Raw genomic sequence first — 27,052 nt, 5'->3', positions numbered from 1 at the left:
TTGCCAAATATTCTCGGATGGTCGAAAAATTACCAAATTTGAACAAGGACTCAATGACATGGTCCCTGATGTTCCTTAAAAATTTCAAGGCCTAATAATATGCAAATCACAACCTTATCCTAAACAGCCCGTAAGCGAGTGTTTCGGCATTACCTTAGCGGTTTTGGTTCGTTTCCGCCTCTCTAATTAACTTTTCAAGATCTTGTGCTCCTATGTAGGCTAGATACAAGTCCTATGTCACAAACCAAGCAAGTTTCATCAATATAACAACCCTTTAACTTAGGGTTTCGGCTAGTGCACAAAATCAAACTTTTGAACCGTAAAAACGCCGTTTCAACCCTTTAATTTGTGTTTATGACCAAAAAACAATTAAACCAGGTTCCTTACCAAGTGTATAATCAAAACATGTTTATGGACCATTTTTAGGATTTTTACATGGTTAGGAATGATTTTTAGCAATTAAGACATGTTTTTATGGTATTAATCAAGGTTAAACAAGTTTAAAACTTACTTATTTAAGTTGTTACCTTAGGGTTTTGGAAGGTTTCTAGAAAAACAGACTTGTAGCTGCTTGGACTTCAGTTTTTATCAAGTGAAATGAATAAACAAGCTTACATAACAAGTTTTATAAAAAAAAATGGGGGTGGGGTGGCAGCTACAATCGGAAGGCTTATGGGCCCATTTTGGCCCAAGTTTCTGATTCTAAAGGCCCAAAAACGAAAAGCCCAGTCCAAATTTAGTTCAGGTTCGGTTTTTGGCTCGAAAAACTTATCGGGTGCGTTAAACAGCGTGAAAACGAGTGTTTTTCGGCTAGTTTTGTGTAAAATTATAAAAACATACTATATGTTTGTAAAAATCAAAAATATTTTCACGGATCGCTTAAAACATTTCAAGTAAGTGTTTGGTAAGTCTTTTTTGGCTTAACGGATGATACAATGCTTGGTTTGTAATTATCTTTCGCGTTTAAATCTATAGCGGGTAGTTAAACGAGTATATTTTCGTTTAACTTGTTTGTTATCGAACTAAGGCCATATTACTAATATTTTAGCTTGTATTAAACGTATATCACTTATAGATGCCCCCCCTGGGATTTCTGGGTCATATCCCGACCCGTTCGGTTAATCGTTCGTTTGTTACGCAAAAAACGTTTATTTGCTTAATCGGTAAATACGTACTGAAGTGTACCTTGTTTTGGCTCAAATGTCACAAAATATAAGCTTTTTGAAGCATTTTTCTAGTTTCTTTTTCAATACCTTTCTTTTTTGCTTCATTTTTACTTTTGATTGCATTTTCAACTACATTTAGCACTCTTATATGCTCATATATATTTTTCATAAATTGTTTTTGATAGACCAAAACAGCAACGGGCTCGTGTATGATTAGATAATCACCTTTCTGCCTATCATACGGAGAGATGTGTAAGGAGACATACCTTGGTCTTCAAATGAATCACCACATCAAACTTGGCATGATTAGTATGTTTGTATCACTTCCGTTACTACACTCTTGAGAAGATGCCACACGAATTATCAGTTTACTGAACAGAAACCTTTTAAGCTTCTAATCCATGGATTAGGAGATTAGACAATATACTATCATTTCCCAATGTTAGTTGGATTCTATCTCCACAGAAAACAGTGTTTAGCTTCTTTGAAGCTTGGAACTTGGATAATATTATCATTTCTCTTATGAGATATCACCGAAAACAGTGTTGCTTAGTCAAAAACATTTACCATTTTCAAAACTATTTCCTTTTGAAAGTTCAATTGAAAAACATTGATTTTGAAAGCAGTGTTGTAAGTTAAGCACATTTAACGAGCACACACTATTACAATATCAAACACATTCATCCAGACAGTAGAAATCATTCAGATAATCACAGAAGTCTGTCGAGCACGCTCAGAAATTTATCGAGCATACTCGAAAGTCTATCGAGCAACCTTAAGATCTATCATTTCAATGCTTGTGCTCGAAAGGCTTAGCTGCGTGCTTGATCAGTGGACTTGTACTTGGAATACTTAGAAAGTTTTCCATAACACATTTCCATGCTCAACCACAAGTAACACAACATTTATGCTCGAGTTACTTGAGAAACCTCAAGTATGGTTTGTTTGTGCTCGAAGAACATCAAACACACCATAAAAACACAGAGTTATGCTCGAAATACTCGGAAAAGTTTTCAAGACAAAATTCTATGCTCGAGAAACTGAGCTATGACATCTGTGCTCGAAAGACTTAGAATAGTCTTACAAGAACCTTTGCTTGTGCTCGAGGAGCAACAAGCACAATATCAAGCACAGACTCATGCTCGAAGTACTTAGAATCATAGAAATACACCATGGAAGCACAGATCAAAGTACCCAAAGCTGTAATTAGCAATTTCAACAAGATTTTCATACAAGAACAGTCACATATATGATTCATGCAATTAGAATAATCAGTTAAGCATAGCAAATCATCATGCAAATATTCAAAGTGAGTAACACAGATAATCAATAAGCACCTCACTTAAGCACACATCCTAAATCCAACTTCATCAGCATTTATCATTCCTAGGCATTTTAATAGAAAATGAAACCTGGTTTTATCGAAAAGTTTAGTAAATAAATCAGCCAAATTATAAGATATATCTACTCTCTTCATTTCTATTAAACCTTTTTCCTGACAGTCCCTAATGAAATGATGTCTAATTTCAATGTGCTTAGTCTTAGAATGTTGACTGGATTCTTAACAATGAACATAGCAGCAGTATTATCAATTAAAATAGGAGTAAGTAAGAAATTTAGGCCATAATCCAGCAGTTGGTTTTGAATCCACAAAACCTGTGCACAGCAGGCAGAAGCAGCAATATACTCAGCTTCAGCAGTAGAGATTGACACTGTAGTTTGCTTCTTGCATTGCCAAGACACTAGCCTGTTCCCTAGAAACTGGCAACCTCCAGAGGTTGATTTTCTACTCATATTGCAACCATCATAATCACTATCTGTATAGGCCATCAAGTCAAAGGAAGGGTTCTTTGGATACCAAATCCCCAAATCTGGTTTTACCTTTAGATATCTGATGATCCTCTTAACTGCTAACATATGTGAGACCTTGGGGTTAGCTTGGAATCTTGCACAGACACACACAACAAACATAATATCTGGCCTAGATGCTGTAAGATACATTAGTGATCCTATCTTGGCCCTATATTCATGCTGGTCCACCAGCTCGCCCTTCTCATCAGGTACCATTTTCTCATGTGTGTCCATTGGTGTAGACATTGTCTTGAAGTCTTGGCACTTGAACTTGTTAAGAATCTCTTGTACATACTTTGATTGATTAATGAAAATTCCATCAGCTTTCTGTTGCACCTGAAGTTCAAGGAAGAAATTCATTTCCCCTATTGAGCTCATCTTGTACTTTGATTTCATTACTTGCTCAAACTCCTTGCACATTTGTTCATTTGTAGAGCTAAATATAATGTCATCCACGTACACTTGCAACAGCAGCAGATCCTTGTTCCACCTTTTGTAGAACAGGGTCTTGTCAATAGCTCCTCTGAAGAAGCCATTTTCCAACAAATGGTTTGACAGCTCATCATACCAAGACCTTGGTGCTTGATGCAGTCCATACAGTGCTTTGCTGAGTTTGTAAACCTTGTTGGGATGAACTGGGTCTTCAAATCCGGGTGGTTGAGTGACATAAACTTCTTCATAAATCTTTCCATTTAAGAATGCAGATTTTACATCAAGTTGATAGACTTTAATGTTCGGTGGTGCTGCATATGCCAGAAAGATCCTGATAGCCTCTAGTCTTGCAACTGGAGCAAAAACTTCTTCAAAGTCCACTCCTTTTTCCTGTAAGCATCCTAGAGCCACCAATCTTGCTTTGTTCTTGATCACTATGCCTCTTTCATCTTTCTTGTTCCTAAACACCCACTTTGTTCCAATAGCAAACTTGCCACTGGGCTTGTCAACCAAGTCCCATACATGTAAGTTTCTGAATTGGGATAACTCTTCCTGCATAGCTTCTACCCAGCTGTTGTCTTTTAATGCTTGATTAATGTTCTTTGGTTTAACTAGGGATAAGAAGTAGACATACAGACAGATGTTTGCCTTTTCAGAAGAGCTTCTAGTTACTCTTTCATGCAAGTCTCCTATTATATTCTCTACAGGGTGATTTCTTTTAACAGAGGTAGTTTGTACAAATTGTTTTGCAGACATGTCTGTCTCAAGATTGGTCATATTTAAATTAGCACATTCACTTTCAATTCTCTCTTGAGCTTCATCATTTGCTTGAACTTGATTAATCTCTGATGATGATGCTTCATTTTACCTAAATTGTTGATAGTCAAACACAGACTGAAACCTGTCTTCAAATTGATTTATCCCTTCAGGCTGTACAGGTTGTTGACTTTGAATGGGTTCACTCTCTACTTCACTTGGACCTTCATTAGAAACTTCAATTGCTGCATCTTGTTCATTCATCTCAACTTCAGCAGTTTGTTGGTTGCTTCTTTCAAAGTTAAATCCATTTGTTTCAGGAGCAACAGATGACCATAGCTTGTCCAGATCAACTTGCTTTTTTTTTTTCCTTTATCTTTAAAGCTGGTTCTGTATATGCTGTCATCCATATCTTCATTGTATATTTTGAAAGATTTGATCATCTTTTCCAAGTCAAAAATCCATATGGGTCCTTTAACATTGTTAAAGTGGTTTTCATTTAATATTATGTCTTATGACTCAATGACCACCATGTGCTCCTTCACATAGACTCTGTAAGCCTTTGAATGAGATGAGTAGCCCACAAAGAAATATTCCAGAGACTTTGACTGGAATTTGTTTAGGTAGTCCTTTGTATTCAACAGTGAGCATCTGCATCCAAAAGGCTTTAAGAACTTCACATAAGGCTTCCTTTTGAATATAACCTCATATGGAATCTTATTTTGAGCCTTGTTTAGTAGAACCATGTTCTGCACATAAAATGCAGTGTTGATTGCTTCTGCCTAAAAAGTGACTGGCAAATTTGCATCAGCAATCATGGTCCTTGCAGCTTCAATCAATGTTCTGTTTCTTCTTTCTGCAACACCATTCTGTTCAAGAGTTCTAGGTGCACTGTATGGTTGAAATATTCCCTTAGAAGTGCAGAATTCATCCATAATTCCATTCTTGAATTATGTTCCATTGTCACTTCTAATGACCTTGACCTTCCTCTCAAGCTGATTTTCCATCTTCAACACATAGGTTCAGATCAATTCTGGGGTTTCATCTTTGCTACCCATGAAGTATAGCCAAGTAAACCTTGAGTAATCATCTGTGATCACTAGGAAGTATCTCTTCTTTCCAATACTTGGAACACTTACTGGACCAAATAGATCCATGTGTAACAGTTACAAGACCTCATCAATGGTGTTTATCATTTTGCTCTTATGTGAGGATTTATGTTGTTTCCCTTTAAGGCAAGATGTGCATTTTTCTTCTAGCTTGAACTCTCTTATGGGAAGGCCAACAACATGTTCACCTTTCACTAGCTTGTTCATGTTCTTCAAGTTGACATGACACATCTTCCTATGCCACAGTTTGGTCTCATTCTCAGTGGCTTTGGAAACAAAGCATGAACCACCTCTAGATATAGCGGTGTTCATTATTAGCTAACAGAGGTTGCCATTTCTTGGGGCCATCATCATGATCATCTCAGTTGGAATCACAAACTCAGGCTTCAAAATCAGGCAGTGTTCATCATTAAAGGCTACCTTGTACCATTTATCACAAACTTGAGAAATACTTAGTAGATTGTATTGTAGTCCTTCAACATGCAGCAAATTCTCAAAGGATACTTTGCCATTGGTGAGTGTTCCTCTTTCAACAATCTTCCCTCCATTTTCATCACTCCTAAAAGCAACTGGCCCTTCATATTTTCTTTCATTGTTGATGAGAGCACTCTTGTCACAGGTCATGTGCCTGGAACATCCACCATGTACCATAAGTCATTCTTGTTCAAGGACCGTTCCTGCACATTTGAAGATTCAGGCTTGTCTTGCACTATGGCCATAAATGCAACATTTGCCTTATCAATCTCAGCTGCATGGTTGCTCTAATCAAACTCCTCATCCAAAGGCACCCTTGTTACTGTAACATTTCCTTGATCCCTAACTTGATTCACATTGTTCTGATTAACTCTGTTCTGATTAGTATGAATATGCATTTGGTTGTTTCTTTGGGGTTGAAATGTTTGTTGCTGGGGTCTATTCGGATTTTGATAGGGGTTTTGGTTGGTAATCTAATTTCACTGGTGCTGGAAGTTCTGATTCTGATTTTGATAGAATTGGTTCTGATTCACTAGGTTACTAACTTTCTTTGGCATGTTGTACTGTCTATTAAAATGTCCTAGTTGTTGACAATTATAACAGATGTCTTTTGACTTATCAAAGCCAATTTTCTCATTTGGTCCATTAAAGCTTGTTCTTCCAGTTCTGTTATACAATCTTTTGCTTCTCACAGCTAATATAGCTGCCTGCCACTTTATGTCCATGTCTTCCAAGTCATCAGCATCGATTTGCTCATGATCTTCCTGCACAATACTTGTGTTGATCAGGTTCTTGGCGACAAAGGCATGATATGACTCAGTAAACATAGAGAACAATGCTTGATAGTCTGTTCCATGAGCATTATTGTTCTGCATAAATGTTGATTGCCCATTTGCTGTAGAGGTAGTATCATCTTCAATCAGCTGAACATTAAATCTTGACTGGCCACTACATGTTGAACTTGTCTTGGATGGCTCTTCAATAATAGGATGTTGGTTTTTGATTGAGAGCTTGACCATTGGTGCTACAAGAGCATTGTTCACTTGAAAATTTGGCTTGTCCTCTCTAATCATATGATTTTTCGATCATCTCATGTTCTGCAGCCTTGAGAAATGCAATCACATCATCCAGCTTAAAGTTGGGGAAACTAGCTTTATCCTTGATAAACTTGCTGGCAGTGTACCATTCACCGGACAAAGATGATAAAAGCTTTTTGTTCAGCTCAAAGTCAGAGATCTGCAGATCAGTTGTTCTTATGTCATTTACAATCATCATAAACCTCTGCAAAACTGATTTTAATCTTTCTCCATCTTTAAACTTGAACTTGTCTAGCTGTTGCTTCAGTCTATCTTTCTTGATATCTCTTAGTTCAGTATTTCCTTCAAACAAGTCGATGACTGCATCATACATACCCTTTGCGGTTTTATGATGATTGACAGTTGTCAAAATTTCCCAATAAAGAACTAACATTAGCATAGACAAAGCCTTATCGTCCCGTTTCTTCATTTTTAGCTCAACAGTGGTATTGTTGTTCGGAGCTGTTGAAGGAACATAGTTTCCTTCAGTGATGGAAGTCCAAAGCTCTGGGTCGTTGTAGTTTACAGCTGCTTCAAAGAGCACCTTCCATTTGATGAAGTTTTCTTGTCCAAGAAATCTTGGAATCTTGTTGGTAGAGACTTCTTGGTCTTCCATTTCAGCAGATCTGGGATTTGCAGTAGAAAAACAGAGTAAAGCTTAAAGCTTTTTCACAAACCTTCTGTCCCGTGGCCATCAGCGAGCTTCCAAAGCTTTGATACCACTTATCAGGACCATGAGTTGGGTGAAGCCATAGAAAAGGCTGACAAGAACACACCAACTCTGTAACCCAAAGCCCTATTGAATATCCCAGCGGAATCAGGATATCCAACAAGTGGGAATGAAGGAGTGAAAATAACAAACATGAAATGATAACAAGTAATCAATAAGAGCACATTCAAAGACAAAGATTCACTGTATTAAATAGTCATTATGAAACAGTAAAAGGAATGTCTAGGGTTTCGTGCGTGACGGCGGCGGCAGTACAAGGAAATAAATAGAATATTCCTTTAGAATGTTTCTTGTATTCTGTGCGTCGTTATCCGTATCCGTGCCCTAAATGGAAACCTAGGACCCTATTTATAGACCCTGACATTCCTTCTAGAAGTTCCTAATCATTACATAATGAAATACAAAATAATACAAGTGTTGAGTCCTCGAGCAAGGTAACAATCTTTCTCGAGCATACTCACTATGCTAGGTATGCTCGATGATTGTCCTTGAGCATACTTTACTTAGAATATCTTCAGTGAAGATATTCTCCTCCAGCAAGCTTCATTACTCTTGACTAATCCATGCTTTGCTCGAACTAGTCCATTGAGCAAGCTCATTCTTCTTGATGCCTTCAGTCTTCTTATTCAGCAATCTTTAGCATGCTCGGATGTAAATCTTGCTCGGGTAACTGAACTGTGCTCGAAGTCCTAGCTTTGATTATGTGACATCTTCTTATTGGATCCATGCTTGTCCCCATGTGCTCGATCATCCTGTGCTCGTAACACTTGGTTAAAACTTGTATGATCAAGTTGTTTGCTCGATTGGCAATCCATGCTCGATAGAAGAACACTCTTGCTCGTTGAAGTGTAGCTTGCTCGAAGACTTAACACTTAGAAGAATCAACCATTTAAGGTTCTGAAGACCTTGCTCGAAGTAGTAAGACCATGCTCGATCGTCTAGGCTTGCTCGAAGTCCATACTTAGCCGTTTCCATAGGAGGTTGAGAAGATTCCAATATTCTTGTCAAAAATCCGACCTAACAGATAGGCAGTAGAGGTACGATGAGTAACCCCATAACGAGCTAATGCCTTCTCCATGACGGTATTACAAAAATGGGTGCCCCGATCACTAATAATAGCTCTCGGAGTACCGAAACGAGTAAACAACTTCTTGAGGAACCTCACAACAACTCGTGCATAGTTCGTGGCCAATGCTTGGGCTTCCACCCACTTCGACACATAATCAATCGCCACTAAGATATACTTATTACCGTTCGATGTGGGAAACGGTGCCATGAAGTCGATACCCCAAACATCAAAGATTTCAAGAATTTGTATGGGGTTTTGAGGCATCTCATTCTTGGATGAAATATTACCTGTTCTTTGGCACACATCACAAAGCTTCACAAACTCCTCAGCATCTTTAACAAATGTCGGCCAATAAAACCCACTATCTAACACCTTTGGCGCGGTCGCATGCGTACCATGATGACCTCTAGTAAACCCTTCATGAACATGCTTGAGAAGATCCCAACCTTCTTCTTTCCTCACACACCACCTCAGAATCCGATCACCGCCAATCTTGACCAAAAACGGATCATCCCACACATACCTATTCACATCCCGGAAGAACTTCCTCTTTTGTTGCGTAGTCATACCCTCCAGCATAAAACCTTTAGCCAAATAATTAGCATAATCAGTGAACCATGGCATACCTTGCTTCTTAGCCGCAACAAAGTCGATCGACTCGTGAGGAAATGTGTCTCCAATCTCCTCCTCACGCAACTCTTCTCTCCTTGGATCCTCTAAACGGGATAGATGATCGGCCGCTACGTTTTCTGACCCCTCTTATCTTTGATCTCGATGTCAAACTTGGAAAGTAGAAGAATCCACCTTATAAGAAGAGGCTTCGCGTCTTTATTTTGAAAGACAAAATGCAAAGCTGCATGATCAGTGAAAACGGTGGTTTTCAAAAGCACGAGATACGAGCGGAACTTGTCAAATGCGAAAACAACGGCTAAAAGTTCCTTCTCGGTGGTGGTGTAGTTCTCTTGGGCATCATTCAACGTCTTGCTCGCATAATAGATGGGGTGAAAATGTTTTTCTTGCCTTTGCCCCAAAACCGCTCCAACAGCATAATCAGTAGCATCACACATGAGCTTAAACGGCAAGCTCCAACTGGGAAAACAAAGAATGGGAGCACTAACGAGTTTCTCTTACAAAAACGTAAACGCCTTCACACACTCATCATCAAAAACAAATAGGCACATCTTTCTCGAGGATTCGGGTCATTGGGTGGGCAATTTTGGAGAAGTCTTTGATAAATCACCGATAAAATCCCGCATGGCCTAAAAAACTCCTAATCGCCTTCACATTCGTCGGTGGAGGAAGTCTACTTATAGTATCAATCTTTGCCCGATCCGCCTCAATACCATCTCTCGAGATCTTATGACCCAACACGATCCCTTCGGTCACCATAAAATGGCATTTTTCCCAATTCAACATCAACTTTGTCTCAATACACCTTTTCAACATCTTCTCAAGATTAGCCAAACAATGATCGAAAGAATTACCGTAAACGGAAAATTTGTCCAAAAACACCTCCATGGACATCTCTATCATATCCTAAACGATGGCCACCATACAACGCTGAAAGGTGGCCGGAGTGTTACATAGTCCAAACGGCATGCGACGGTACGCAAATGTGCCATACGGACATGTAAAAGTCGTCTTCTCTTGATCTTCCGGTGCAATGGGAATTTGAAAACAACCCGAAAAACCGTTAAGAAAATAATAAAACTGCTGACCTGCCAAACGATCCAACATCTGATCAATAAATGGCAACGGGAAGTGGTCCTTCTGGGTGGCATCGTTCAACCTTCGATAATCAATACATATTTTGTGTCCGATTTACTATAAAGAAGATTGGAATCTTCTCAACCTCCTCAGGAAACGGCTTAGTATGGACTTCGAGCAAGCCTAGAAGATTGAGCATGGTTTTACTACCTCGAGCAAAGTCGTTGGAACCTTTAGTGGTTAATTCTTCTAAGTGTTAAAGCTTCGAGCAAGCTACACTTCAACGAGCAAGAGTATTCTTCTATCGAGCATGGATTGCCAATCGAGCAAACAGCTTGATCATACAAGTTTTAACCAAGTGTTACAAGCACAGGATGGTCGAGCACATGGGGACAAGCATGGATGCAATAAGAAGATGTCATGTGTTCAAAGCAAGGACTTCGAGCATTGTTCAGTTCCCTGAGCAAGCTAAAGATTGTTCAATAAGTCTTAAGGACAAAACTGAAGACATCAAGAAGAATGAGCTTGCTCGATGGACTAGTTCGAGCAAAGCAAGGAGTGGTCAAGAGGGATGAAGCTTGCTGGAGGAGAATATCTTCACTTAAGATATTCTAAGTAAAGTATGCTTGAGGACAATCATCGAGCATACCTAGCATATTGAGTCTGCTCGAGCAAGAGATAAACCTTGCTCAAAGACTGCTACACTTGTATTTATTTTGTCTTTCATTATGTAATAAATAGGGATTCTAGAAGGAATGTCAGGGTCTATAAATAGGGTCCTAGGTTTCCATTTAAGGCACGGATAACGACGCACACACTATGAGAAACATTCCAAAGAATATTCTATTTGTTTCCTCATACCGCCGCCGCCGTCACGAAACCCTAGACATTCCTTTCACTGTTTTATTAAATGATATATTAAATACAGTGAATCTTTGTCTTTGTTTGTGTTCTCATTGATTATCTGTTATTGTTTCATGTTTACTATATCACACATTCGTTCCCACTCGTTGAATATCCTGATTCCGCTGGGATATTCAATAGGCCTTTGGGTAATTGAGTCAGTGTGTTCTTGTCAACCTTTCTAAAGTTTCACCTGACTCACGGTCCTGACAAGTGGTATCAGAGCTTTGGAAGCTTGCTGAAGGCCACAGGACTAAAGGTTTGCGAAAAAGCTTGAAGCTTTACTCTGTTCCTCTACTGCAAAGGTCAAATCTGTTAACATGGAAGACCATGAAGTTTCTACCAACAAAATTCCTAGACTGCTTGGAGAAGAAAATTTTATAAATGGAAGGTGCTCTTCGAAGCCGTTGTAAACTACAACGACCCAAAACTTTGGACTTCTATCACAGACGGAAAGTATGTTCCTTCAACTGCTCCGAACAACAATTCCACTGTTGAGCTAAACATGAAGAAAAGGGACGACAAGGCACTGTCTATGCTGAAGTTAGGTCTGTCTTGGGAAATACGGACAACTGTCAACCATCACAAAACAGCTAAAGAAATGTATGATGTAGTTATTGACATGTTTGAGGGAAATACAGAACTGAGAGATATCAAGAGAGATAGACTGAAGCAACAGCTAGATAGGTTCAAGTTTAAAGATGAAGAAAGACTAAAATCAGTCTTGCAATGGTTCATGGTGATTGTTAATGATATAAGAACAACTGACCTGCAAATCTCTAATTTTGAGCTAAACAAGAAGCTTCTGTCATCTTTGTCTGGTGAGTGGTATACAGCCAGCAAATTTATCAAGGAAAAGGCAAATTTCCCCAACTTTAAGTTGGATGATGTAATTGCATTTCTTAAAGCTGCAGAACATGAGATGATCGAAAACCACATGATTAGAGAAGATAAGCCTAGTTTTCAAGTGAACAATGCCCTTGTTTCTCCAATGGGAAATCTCTCAATCAAGAATTAGCAGCTAATCATTGAAGAGCCATCTGAGACAAATTCAACATGTGGTGGTCAGCCAAGATTTAATGTTCAGCTGATAGAAGATGATGTAGCCTCAACAGCAAGTGGACAATCAACATTTGTGCAGAACAATACAACTCAAGGAACTGACTACCAAGCTTTGTTCTCTATGTTTACTGAGTCATATCATGCATTTGTTGCTAAGAACCTGATCAACACAAGCATTGTGCTGGAAGATCTTGATCAAATCGATGCTGATGACTTGGAAGACATAGACATCAAATGGCAGGCTGCCATGTTGGCTGTGAGAAGCAAGAGGTTACACAACAGAACTGGAAGATCAAGCTTCAGTGTACCGAATGAGAGAATATGTTTTGATAAATCAAAAGTAATCTGCTACAACTGTCAACAACCTGGACACTTTGCAAGAGAATGCAACATGCCCAAGCAAGTTGGAAACCAAGTGAATCAAAATCAATTCTACCAAAATCAAAATTAGAACTTCTAGCATCTGAGAAATCAGATCACCAACCAGAACCCCTATCAAAACCAAAATAGACCCCAACAACAATCCTTTCAACCCCAAAGGAACAACCAACTGCAGATTCACAATAACCAGAGCAGAGTCAATCAAAACAATGTGAATCAGGTTAGGGATCAAGGGAACGTTGCAGTAACAAGGGTGCCTCAAGATGGGGAGTTTGATAGGAGTAACCACGAAGCTGAGATTGAAAAGGCAAACGTTGCTTTTATGGCCAAAGTGCAGGACAAGCCAGAATCTTCTATTGCGTAGGTACATTCTGATATTTCAATTTCTGATCTTCTTATTACAATTGAGGAACTCAATCAGGAAGTTGGAAAATGGAAGACTGAATATGGAAGAAAGGAAGAATTTTTGAATGTTTATGAAACCAGTGAAGCAACCTATGAGAATCAAATTAAGGGACTTGAAGAAGATTATATGCAAGCATACAGAACCCAATCAAGAATGACAGTTGAAATTGAGGGTTTGAAAAAGTTGTATGCTGAAGAGAAGCTGAAAAATGCTGATTTGTTAATTCAAATGGAACTCTTGAAAAACCTTGTGTCTACAGGAAACATAGTGGGATTTGTGGACAAAATGACAGAAGAAGAGAAATACAAAAAGGTGCCACCACCTTTTTGTGACAGTTACCCACTAAAAGTAGACAAGGAAAGTAGAAATGAATATTTGAACAATTTAAGAATGTGTTTGAAGACAAAGCTGAATTTGCAAAACAATATGAAGATGTGATTGTTGATGAAAGTGGAGAGTTTGCAATGAAGCAGAATGAGAAACCAAAAGTCATGAAGGAAAGAAGGAAGGATGGTGAGAAGAAATGGAGTAAATATTCAAGTGAAGAGAGTAATTGCAGCTGTGGTAGTACCAAGTCGTCTAAGGGTAAGAAGAAAAAAAAGGGATCAAACAAGAAGAAAATGAAAAGATTCCTCTACTGCCAAAGATAACTCCCAAAATGAAGAAACACTATGAACAGATAAGAAAAGAACATGTGGTGTTTGACATTTGTGCAAGACCACAGCAAGAAATCAAGAAAAGAAATGAAGTGACAAAGAAATCCTCATATGATCAGTCCCATCCTCCAATATATTCAGTTTTCTCTAATCATGAACTGTTTAATATTGGAGATGTGGAGTATGTACCAATGAGAAGATTTGTTGCAGAAGAAGAAGGAAGCTGTTCAAAACTCCTATCCAAGTTGAAGCAAGTGTTTGTTAAAGAGAAATATCATCTGGAGCCTGATCTGAACAAACCAATCAAAATGGACTTCAGCAACTCTCTATGTCCAAAAACATCCCCAGGCTTTGACTTCCCCAAAACCAAGTGACAGAATTAAAGACAAGTAATTGCTTGAAGATATGGGGAGCTATAACAAGGTATGGTGCAAGAAGTGTGATGCTTATGGTCATCACACTGATTCTTGCTGGTTTGAAGAAGAAGAGTTTGTAGTTCCTGATATGGTTTGTGGCTTCGACATGAAAGGGTACAAGCAGATGTATCAAAGATATCTGAATGAAGAAAAGAAAAGTTCAAGTGATGAAGAGAAAAGATCAGTTTCGAAAAGACACTGAAACAAGTTTTGAAAACCTAAGGATGATACAAAAGCATCAAGCAAAACCTGTAAAGAACAAAAGGTCAAATGACAAAAGAAAAGCCAAAATGAGACCTGGTGTTCTTAATGGGGATGAAAGTTCCTGATGACGCAGGGTTATGAACCAAGAGGGTTTCAGTGGAAGACAAAGAAGGAGTTGAATGAACAGAAAGACTATGTGAATGAACAAAATGAAAATCTTATCATGTCACAAGTTGTGAATGTTGGGTCAGACTCAGACTCAGAAGAAGAATGTGAAGTTATCTATGAAGATCCACTTCCACTTCCAGTTCCAACTCCTGATGAATCTTCACTTGAATCTGAATTGCAAACTGATGCAGTTTGTGAATCAGAATCCAACTGATTCTCTTTTGTGTATATGTGCAGGAACAGTCCTTGAATAGTAATGACTTATGGTACATGGACAATGGATGTTCCAGGCACATGACCTGTGACAAAAGTGCTCTAATCAATTATGAAAGAAAGTATGAAGGTCTAGTTGCTTTTGGGAGTGATGAAAATGGAGGGAAGATTGTTGGAAGAGGAACACTCACCAATGGCAAGGTATCCTTTGAGAAAGTGCTGCATGTTGAAGGACTACAATACAATCTACTCAGTATTTCTCAAGTTCATGACAAAGGGTACAAGGTGGCCTTCAATGATGAACACTACCTAATTCTAAAGCCTGAATTTGTTATTCCAACTAAGATGATCATGATGATGGCTCCAAAAATGGCAACCTCTATGAACTGAGAATGAACACTGCTACATCTAGAGGTGGTTCATGCTTTGTTTCCAAAGCCACTAAAAATGAGACTAAACTGTGGCATAGGAAGATGTGTCATGTCAACTTGAAGAATATGAACAAGCTAGTGAAAGGTGAACATGTTGTTGGCCTTCCCACAAGAGAATTTAAGCTTGAAGAAAAATGCACATCTTGCCTCACAGGGAAACAACATAAATCCTCTCATAAGAGCAAACTGATAAATACCATTGATGAGGTCTTGGAACTACTACACATGGATCTATTTGGTCCAGTGAGTGTTCCAAGTATTGGAAAGAAGAGATACTGTGTTGATACATGTTTTATACGTCTCGGTCTTTATCATCTGATATGTAATAGTTTAGTATTATAGGGGTTTTAATGTAAATATGCCATTCGCCTAATTGTAAGACACATTCGTTACGGAGTAACGAATTGTTGGTGCATAATGCCAGTAGTTCATAGTCTAGTGTCTGTAATATTTAATTATGTTTTGTATGTTTAAGCGAAGTTACTGACAAGTTCGCTTAACAGGCGAACTTGTTAGTCAAGCGAAGTTATGGACATCTTCGCCTGAACATGCCAGGCGAAGTTGTCGTGTATTTATATACCTAGCTTACGGCTTAGTGAAGTACCAATTAGTTGTTCGTTTCAGTAGTTTATCAAGTTCATTGTAACGTGAAGACGAGAGTCTGTAATAGTGATATCGTATCACGTGTTTGAGTTATTATATAACGTGTGTTCGTTTCGTGTGTTCGTGTGATTCGTGTTCTATACTCGTAACGATCTACGCAGGGATTCCGCACCTGAGTTGATCGAGATATCTCGTGCGATCCGTCCAGTGAACCTACACGAATGGGTCACATTCGTTAACCCAACTTAACGAATGGAACATAACGAATGAAGGCTATTCACTATGATAATGTATTAACGAATAAGTTTGTTTATTCGTTAGGTTAATGTAATGAATGACCCATTCGTTAAGTCTATCTTAACGAATGAGGTCATCCTCTATAAATACCCCAGTAATCTATTTCTAATTAACAGTTCTGATTATTTTCCGCTTACCATCTCGTTACGCTGCCCAAATTCACTCTTGATACACACACTACATAGTAACGTAATCAGGCTTAATCGGATACCAGATCAACGATGAACTCGATGTAATCATGAGATCTAGATCAAAAGCTTGGTTAAATGATGTGTTGTAAAACACACGTATTTTCCGCACGCTTTTTCTACGTATTATATTATATTTTATATGTTTTAACTTGTTTTAGATAGGTTTTACATACATTTATTAATCTTGTAGGTTTTGGGTGAAAGGAAGAAAGAAACCGAGCTTTTGGAGCAGTTTATGAGCATTTTACGCATACGTTTTCAGTAAACGACTCAAGGCCCGACCCGTATGCATCATGGAGGCCCAAGACCCTATTATATTATAACATAAAAAAAAATTAAAAAAACCCTAGACTGCTACTGTAGCTGCGATCGCAGCAGGGATAGCAAGGGAGGAAGAAGAAAAAAAGTTTTTTCGGCTTAGGTGGTAGACTTGTGGTGGCTAGGGAAGGAAGAACAAGCAAGAACCAAGCCTCGGGAAGGTTTTACATCAGTTTTACAGCAGCAAAGAGCACCCGGATACCATCTCATATCCTTTCTTTCAACTAGTGTTTATCAATATTTCTTATACTTGTTGAATTGTTAACTAGTTTTGCAATTGCTTTAAGGATTGAGTTGTTATTGATTAGTATTGATTGTTGGATGATTATTATGATGATTGGTATGAGTTTAATGATGATTTTGTTAAGTGTTTGCTGCTGTCCAAAAATTATGTTCGGCTAATCTTGTTAGTTCTACCTAGGAATGGTGATTCTTGTTAGGTTTTGATAGGTTTTATGGATTGTTTGATTGATAGACTTGAATTGCTATTGTAAAGTTTGATTTAGACATGAAATAGGTTGTGTTTAGTGGCTGGAAATTTTAGTGATTCATTGCATAAACCCCGTGTGTTGATCGATTAGTTTCGTATTGATTGATCGGTGCATTGTTTGATTCTAGACTTTGTGTTTAGGGTTAGTTTGCGGTAGGAACAACCGTAGGGTTTTGTTGTGTGATTATTTGGATTAAGTACAGCGGTTAAACACCTTCCTTGAGACCAAGAGGTGATAGAAAGTTAGGGTTGTCTCATTGCCTTTGCATGCTAGAATAAGGATTGCGCGAGAGCGAGTTCGTTTCTTGTCAGGTTTAGGACTTTTGAGCGACTAGTTGATCTATTTTGGTTTAAGTTGAATTGTTCCTCTATCCTTGGTTGTGTAGTATTCATTGCCATTAGGGTCGAGTGTTGGTTAGACCGAGAGGTAATCCTTCATTAGAACACGTTAGCAATTATTTCCCGGTTTGGTCGTTTTAGCCGATTTTGAGTAGTTTAGGCTTGTTGTGTGAGACCGAGAGGTAATCCAGTGAGCCCGAGTGATCCTTAGTCGTGTCATCTTTAGGGACCGGTGTCTATATATCATTCAATCCATTAGCTTGCTAGGCCTACAATTTGATTCAGACCTAGGTAGTAGTTTTCCTCTACCCAAAGTCAACTCAGTTAGTTTTCCGTTAAGTTTTCTAATTTTGGTAAGTTTTATTAGTTAATCTAGCTAGTTCAGTTAAGTTAAAAGAATTCAAAAATCAATTAATTATTATTCTAAGGTAGGACTCGTCTAGGGTTAGTGATCTTTAGCGTTCTGACGTGTCCACGTGTTCGATACTCGGACTTCCTAAGTCTATACTACTTGCGATCGGTACACTTGCCGGTTGTGTGTGGTTTTAGGATTTTCGTTTTAATATTAAAGCTTAGTTGTGAGGGTCATTATTATAGGGTTATTAGACACACATCAAGTTTTTGGCGCCGTTGCCGGGGACACGGTTTTAGGCGTTTTGAGAGTAATCCGAGTTAGGACTTACCTTTTGTGCTACTTGTTATTTTTTTGTTTTATTTTACTTATTTGTTAGAATAGTTTAGATAATATTATTCCTAATTATAGTTCTATGCGACAGACTCGATCTCTAGGACCACACGACACGGAAGCATTTCCCGAGACAGAGAGAGTTTCGCGAGAGACGTCGTCCCGTTTCACCTTCATCCACTTCTTCATCCGTTGACCTCGACGATAGGGATAGGATCATGGGCGACATTCCACCGAGGAGGACAGTTGCTGACCGGGCCCGACCGGCCAATGCTAGCGCGAGATCCAACATCGCACCACCCGCTATTGGAGTTGCGACGAACTGGCAGATCCCGTCGAACAATCTGAATACCATTGTTCATTCTGCTCAGTTTCACGGGTTGCTTCATGAGAACCCGCACTCTCATCTCACCCGCATCGTGCGTATCTGCGACACTTTCCATCTTGCGGGCGTTTCCGAAGACACCGTTAAGCTCCGCGTCTTTCCGTTTTCTCTCGCTGAACAAGCGAGTCTGTGGCTCGAGTCCCTCCCACAGGGCTCTATAGCCACTTGGGCTGCCATGCAGACCTAATTTCTTGAAAAATACGATCCTCCGGCTAAGGCCGCTCATTTGTGTAACCAGATACATTCTTTCCAGATGGAGGACACAGAGAGTTTTTACGAGACCTGGGAGCGGTTCAAGAATCTATTAGCGTTGTGCCCCAACCACGGCTTGCAAGATTGGGCGGTCGTCGAAAACTTCTACAATGGAGTGACGTACGCGACGCAGAGTATGCTCGACACGGCGGCGGGAGGAAATCTGTTGACGACAAAGGACCCCGATGAGTGTATCGCTTTATTCAATGGGTTAGCTATGAGTGGGTTGTAGAGACCACCCGCTAGAGGAGGTAAGAACGTCGATTCCATCTCACGAGGCATGCATTCGGTGGACACCACCACCGCACTGACGGCACAGGTCGAGGCGTTGGCGAAGATGGTAAAGGACATGCAGACGAAGAGCAAGTTGTGTGAGATCTGCAGAGGTGGGCATGATACCGTTCAATGCCCTGTCAGTTCCAAGAGGAGGCCGTAGACTTTGTAGGAAATCCAAACCGAAATCCAAATTCTTTCAATTCTTATAATTCGGGATGGAGAGGCAATCAGAACTCCAACTGGAGGAGCGGCGGCCAGTCCGGTATTCAGCAACGCCAGAGTTTATTTCAGGATGCCGGTGAGGGAGCGAGCAGTGGGGAGAAGAAGCCCAATTTGGAGGAGATGATGGCTCAACAAACACAGATGCTGTCACAGCTTATGTCAAGAGAGGATTCTCGACCCAAGGAGACGCAGGAGAAGCTTCGCGAGCACGAGCAGTTTATGAGGAATCAGGGAGCGTCAATTCAGAGTCTCGAGCGGCAGATGGGAGAGATAGCGAGTAGGTTGAACGAGAGGCCGCAGGGTTCACTACCAAGTAACACCGAGCAGAACCCAAAGGGATTTGTTAAAGCTGTGACAACGAGGAGCGGTGCAGGGGCACGAGAGGAGCCCGTGATTCAGATGGAGTCTCCACCGGCCCAGGTGCATCGGAGAAGCATCCCAGGGAGTTCAGCACAGGCCGAGAGACAGCAGCTACCGAGCGAGCCGCTGAGAGTCTACACGCCCAGAGTACCATACCCCGGAAGACTCCGCCGAGACAGAGATGAGGAGCAGAGTTCCAAATTTCTTGATCTTTTGAAGCAGCTTCACCTTAACATTCCATTCCTTGAGGCACTGACTCAGATGCCTAAACACACGAAGTTCATCAAGGATATCCTTTCGAATAAGGAGAAGCTTGCTGAGGTCGCTTCCATCCCATTGAGTGCTAGTTGTTCTGCTGTCTTACAACGGAAATTATCGGAAAAGATGGCCGATCCTGGGAGTTTCACGATTCCCTGCATCTTGAGTGATGATACGGTTATTCATGCGCTGGCCGATCTCGGTGCCAGTATTAATCTCATGCCGTATTCCGTGTAATGCAAGCTGGGTTTAGGCGAACAGAGGCCTACCAGGATGAGTATCCAGCTTGCTGATCATTCTGTGAAATACCCTCGAGGGGTGGTCGAGAACATGCTGGTTCGTGTCGACAAGTTCATCTTCCCGGTGGACTTTGTCATTCTGGACATGAACGACGATGATAGCGTACCACTGATTTTAGGCCAACCATTCCTTGCCACTGCACATGCGTTGATCGACGTCTGCGAGGGTAAGTTGAATTTGAGAGTTGGGGATGAGAACGTCACCTTTGACGTTCGACAGTCACTGAAACACCCCAAGTCTGCTGATGACTCCCTATACTTTATTGATACCATCATGGAGCATGTTGGTGAGTTTTTCAGCGAGATCTATGGAGGATCTTCATCCAACACTCAGATTCTCGATAGGGACATTCCGAAGATTGAGATGGTTGCCATGACCGACCAGTCAACGGAAGATTACGCCGAGTCACATCACCCTGAGTCTGAAGTGTCTGCGGAGATCGTACGTGACGATCCGATGGACCGACCTTCTGTCGAGAGCCCCCCTCCTTCCTTAGAGCTTAATGAGTTACCTGCCCATCTGGAGTACGCGTTTTTGGATGAAGAGAGGAAGTTTCCGGTTATTGTCGCATCTGCTTTGACGGAGGTCGAGAGAGAAAGATTGTTGAGGGTGCTTCGAGAGCACAAGGAGGCCATTGCATGGAAGATTATCGACATCAAGGGTATCAAACCTTCGTTTTGCATGAATAAAATCCTCATGGAGGATAATTATAGGACTGTCGTTCAGCCGCAGCGGCGGCTTAATCCGAAGATGCAGGAGGTCGTGAAGAAGGAGATCATAAAACTCCTTGATGCGGGGATCATTTTCCCCATTTTCGATAGTTCGTGGGTTAGTCCAGTCCAAGTGGTTCCTAAAAAGGGTGGCATGACTTTTGTCACCAATGAGAGGAACGAGCTCATTCCCACTAGGACTATGACCGGTTGGAGAGTCTGCATCGATTACCGCAGACTGAATGATGCCACGAGGAAAGACCACTTTCCTCTACCTTTCATTGATCAGATGTTGGAGCGTTTGGCAGGTCAGCAGTACTACTGCTTCTTAGATGGTTTCTCCGGGTACTTTTAGATTCCTATTGCTCCCGATAACCAGGAGAAAACCACGTTTACCTGCCCATACAGTACGTTTGCCTATCGACGTATGCCGTTCGGACTGTGTAATGCTCCAGCCACATTTCAGAGGTGCATGGTGGCTATATTTCGGGACATGATCGAGGACTCCATGGAGGTGTTCATGGACGATTTTTCTGTATTTGGGAGCTCTTTCGATCGGTGTCTCTCCAACCTTGAGAGGATGTTGTCCCGATGCGTTGACACCAACCTAGTTCTTAACTGGGAGAAGTGTCACTTCATGGTACGCGAGGGCATCGTTTTGGGGCATCGTATTTCGAGTGCGGGGATAGAGGTCGACCGAGCGAAGGTTGATACCATCTCTAATCTTCCCCCGCCCACTTCCGTGAGATCCATCCGGAGTTTTCTGGGTCTTGTTGGGTTCTATCGCCGGTTTATTAAAGATTTTTCTAAGATTGCGAGACCCATGACCAAACTCTTGGAGAAGGATGCCCCATTCGTGTTTTCTGAGCAGTGTATCGAGGCGTTTGATCCTCTAAAAGACCCGATCATGATTGCTCCCGACTGGTCGCTTCCATTTGAGTTGATGTGTGATGCCAGCGACTTCGCAGTCGGAGCGGTTCTTGGACAGCGGAAGGATAAACACTTCCATCGGATTTACTATGCGAGCCGGACCCTAAATGGTGCACAGGAGAGTTACACCACCACCGAGAAAGAGCTTTTAGCTGTGGTGTTTGCATTCGATAAATTCAGGTCCTATCTTGTTCTGTCCAAGACGATTGTGTACACGGATCATTCTGCCATTCGTTATCTCTTTAGCAAACAGGATGCTAAGCCACGTCTTATCCGTTGGATCCTGTTGCTTCAAGAGTTTGATATTGAAATCCGTGATAAGAAGGGGGCCGAGAATGTGGCGGCTGATCATCTTTCGCGTCTTGAGGGAGCTGAGTTAGGAGAGCCGGGGGTCAGGATTAATGACCACTTTCCGACAGAGAGTCTTATGTTTGTCTCGGCTTAGGAAGAAGGTTTCCCATGGTTCGCCGACTTTGCGAACTATCTTGCTGACGGGTACTACCCGAAGATCTCTTACCAGCAAAAGAAGAAATTCTTTGCTGATGTTATGTTTTACCTGTGGGACGACCCGTATCTCTTTCGTATTGGTGCTGACCAGTTGATCAGGAGGTATGTTGACATTAAGGAGGGATGGCAGATTCTGAGCCATTGCCATGTTGGACCGACAGGAGGTCACCACGGTGCGAGTTTGACGGCGAAGAAGGTGTTTGATTGTGGTTTTTATTGGCCTTCGATTTTTAAAGATGCGCACGTGTTTGTGAAGAGTTGTGATCGTTGCCAGCGTGTCGGCAACATCTCGTCGCGAAATGAAATGCCCCAGAATGCTATTCAGGTTTGTGAAGTTTTCGATGTGTGGGGTATTGATTTCATGGGACCGTTTCCATCTTCGCGTGGGAAAAAGTATATACTCGTGGCGGTTGATTATGTCTCGAAGTGGGTTGAGGCCAAGGCCTTACCCACTAATGATGCCCGAGTTGTACTACGTTTTCTCAAGAGCCTTTTTGCTCGTTTTGATATCTCGAAGGCGTTGATCATTGATAGAGGAACTCATTTCTGCAATGCGCAGATGGAGAAGGCGTTGCGTCGCTATGGGGTCACCCATCGGCTTGCAACCAACTATCTCACTTCTGCTTTATTTTTCTTTTATTATTTTTGCATGAGTCACAGTTAATCAAAATTTGAAGAATCAAAGAAAACCGTACATGTGAAATTCACTGTATAAGAGATAGAAATGTTATATCTGATAGATGGGGTCCACATAAGGTTCGTGCCTAATTGAACTAAATTAAAGCATATCGTAAAGTCTCTGAAAAGTCTGTGAAAAGTTTAAGAGGATAGTTATATCTGCAATCATCGTTGGGTTACGTGTATAATAATCATCGAAATTGAAGTGTTACTTAGTGATATTTTTGTCAATATGATTCCCTGCTCAACTCACAAAAAATATGTACTGCTTTGATAGTTTAGGTGTTTACTGCTTTTCGTTATTTGTTAATTGAAAATTTTTGAAAATCCAAAAAGATTTTTTTCTTTTTCTTTTTTGATTCTTCTTTATTTTCGATTTACCAAGCTTGCGAATAAATCAAAACAAAAAAGATAAATTTATACCCCAAATTTATTTAAGTTAATCGTGCTTAATGTATTTACAACTGGTATTAGTTGTGTCTTAATTTAAACACTACTGATCCTTGGTTGTTCGGGTATTTTTAATGTATAAAATCAAAACCCTAATTGAATTTGATTGATTATTTAATTATTTGATTAAAACCCTAATTGGATTTTAATCTTATTTAATTCCTTAATAAGATTGCTTCTCATTCGCTAAGGATGTTTGGTGATTCGTTAATGAGTTTAACGAATGTAAAGCCTTTCGTTATTTAATCATAATGAATGAGTTTCTCATTCGTTATCAATACATTCGCTTCCGTTGTGCATAACGAATGGAAGACATTCGTCTAAACAATTAACGAATGGAATGAATTTTAATGTATCATTCGTTAAAATGTTAACAAATAACTCTTATATTCGTTACAAAGTTAACGAATAAGAAAAGTTAAGGTATATTCGTTAAAATTTAACGAATGGAAACCTTATTTGTCTAAAAGATTGACGAATAAAGTTTATTAATTTAACGAATGAGGCCATTCGTTATTTCAAAATTTGAACAAATGACCTTGGAACGCGTGAGATTATTGGAGTTTATATTCCCAATACAGACGAATGACTCTTCATTCGTCCATTCACTATTTCATCATCTACCCAAACCAAACTCTTGCAAAATTTTTCCAGAAACTTGATTATTCGACTAATTGATTGATACCTTCGTGTTCAACAGGTAATGGCGAGTTCCATCATATGATAATCATGGAGATTCATCGGTGTTTTAAGGGTTAACTGGTTAATTGAAATTGAACATTAATCGAATAGTTAACCGCCTATAACATTCTTAATTGAATCTACATTAGAATTAATGATCGATGTTTAAGTGCCTTAAACCGATTTCCGAACATGGTTGATCAAATTAATTGTGAAAGGTGCTTGGAAATTAAGAGGTTAATCTGTAAGACCCCGAATCCCGGGAATCCTACAATTGGTGATCATACACGAAACTTACAAAATTCTTAAGCCCAAAACAATTCATTTCATTTCGAAAACCATTTCAGAGTATAATTCAGTGGAAAATCATAATTATTAAAACAAGTTCCCAAAACCCGGGAATTATGCCCTAAACCAAACTTCAATGTATTTAATAAAACTTTAAAAGAAAAGTGTTCATCATTAAAACTTCCGACTAAGTATGCCCTCCACCGTCCAAGTAGCCTCGTGTAAGGCCCCGAACCCTGGGAACCCCACAGTTGGTAATCATACAAAGCACTTAAGAAAATAATTAAACTTGAAAACGGTTTCTTCCATTAAAACAAACATCTCATAGTATAATTCAGCGGAAAACACGAATAATAAAATGAGTTCCCATAACCCGGGAATTTAGCCAAAAATCAACATAGTTATCTTTAAATAAAAAAACTTTTAATAATAAATGTTTAATAGTAAAACTTCAGTTCCCGTATGCCCTTCACCGTCCAAGTAGCTTCGTGCACGTCCAAGCGATAAGGCATCCTCTTCCTAACCTGAAACTCACAATAACATGCACACAACGTCAGCTTGAGCTGAGTGAGTTCAAGTTTTAAGTAAATAACATCGGTAGTAATAGTTAATATGGTCAAACCAAAAGTTTTAAAAAGTAAAAGGGTACATCTATTAAATCCTCATTACCGAGAACTAAACATCCTCATACATACATATACAAAATGTATATGTAAACATCCTTTCAATTACATCTCTATATATATCACAGTATATATATAACATCCACGTATAACATCAGGGTCGAGCAAACGTACAACCCAAACACGTAACATTAGTGAATGCAAACACAAAGTAGGCATACACTACATCAGTAGTCGAAACGACTACAACATCGCCAGATATAGGCCAAGCAATAATGTATATACATACATATATATATATATATATTTAACATCCCAAGGCCTACTATATGCTAGCAAGCCTATATAAATCGTTTAAAACATTTAATCCAGTAGGAAAACACTTAGGTGTGCATGCTAGCCCAAAAGTTAAAAGAGTTAAAAAGGGGCATCATGAACTCACCTGAAATCAAACGAACACCTGCAACAAGCTAGGAAATTCCTAAGTGCATGATCACAAGTAAGGGCCTGTAAATTATACACAACACGTTACTAGACTAGACCGTAAGAACACACCTGCCTAATGGGCCATTCAAGCCCAACACTTTGCCCAAGGCCCAAAAACTTGGCCCAAGGCCCAACACTTGGCCCAAGGCCCAACACTTGGCCCAAGGCCCAACAACTTGGCCCAAGGCCTAACACTTGGCCCAAGGCCCAACAACTTGGCCCAAGGCCCAACACATGGCCCAAGGCCCAACACTTGGCCCAAGGCCCAACAGCTTGACCCGAGGCCCAAGGATAGTCAAATCGGGTCGAATGGGCGTGTAATAAACCTTAAAAGCATTTCTTAAACGAATCAGCTCCGAATGGACCAAATTCCATTTTAAATCTTTTCTTTCATCAAGATTATGTCACCCGAGTTGATAGGGTTGACGGTTCCTTTTTATAACTCTTACTTTAACATTTAAGCGAAAATTCGAGCACCGCCGACTCGATTGATGAAGCACAAACCACAATAGCCCCGAGCATCAAAAAAATAATTTTTCCAAAGCCCTTAAACCCCCTAGGGCTGTACAAACTGATTCGGTCAGTCACCCGATCAATTAACGCCTCAAACTCAACAATTTGCAATTCTATACCCGATAAATCCTAGTTTTCGAACTAAAATCGATTGACCGACCTAAATACCTCCATTGGCCATGAAATTCTAATATGATGTACATGTCATACCTAGTGGGATGTTGATGCAAAAACCTCACTCGAAACAGCCCCGGAAAAGCTCAATTGGGCAGCCACCCGGTTAGCCTACAACACGACGTATAAGGATCAATTAACGTGTAAAAGACTTGGGGAATCATAGTGCATACCTTGAATTGGAGTTCTAAGGCTTAGAATTGGCTGCAAAAAAGAAAATCGTGGGTCTTGTGTCTCCTTCTACCTGCCGATCGCAGCTATGGGGGGGGGGGGGGCTAGGGGTTAGTTTATGTTATAACATAATATTTTACACTCTAGTCCCTCCAGATTGAAGCGTAAGGCAAAATGGGAGGAAAACTTAGGTTCTTTAACGTACCGGAATGATGTAAAGGCTTCCGAGAAACATCGGTAAAGTCCAAGAGTTATATATACTTTACAACTCTTAATTCTTGAAACCGCAATTAACGGGCGTTACAAGTCCACCTCCCTTACAATGGGATTCGTCCCCGAATCCCGATGCGACAGGAACATCTGCGGATAATGCTTCATCATTACGTATTCGGACTCCCAAGTGGCCTCAGAACCCCTACGGTGTTTCCACTGCACCTTCACCTGTCTAACCACCTTATTCCTCAAACGTCTCTCCTGATGGTCAAGAATAGCAATCGGTTGCTCAACGTAGTTCAGCAATAGGCCTTCGCCTGTTGTCTGCATAAGACTTCTGACGATCCTATGCGGCCTTCATAAATGCTTTAATCTTGTCGAGCTTCTCAGTCGTAGCCTCGACCACCTCTAAACTACCCAACTGCTTTTGACCAATGGAACC

This window comes from Bidens hawaiensis, unplaced genomic scaffold (genome assembly GCF_021521415.1).
Source record: "Bidens hawaiensis isolate Kalapana, Puna unplaced genomic scaffold, B.hawaiensis_p1.1 tig00033737_1, whole genome shotgun sequence".
Classification (NCBI taxonomy): Eukaryota; Viridiplantae; Streptophyta; class Magnoliopsida; order Asterales; family Asteraceae; genus Bidens; species Bidens hawaiensis.
Note: the sequence above shows the minus strand (reverse complement) of the source record.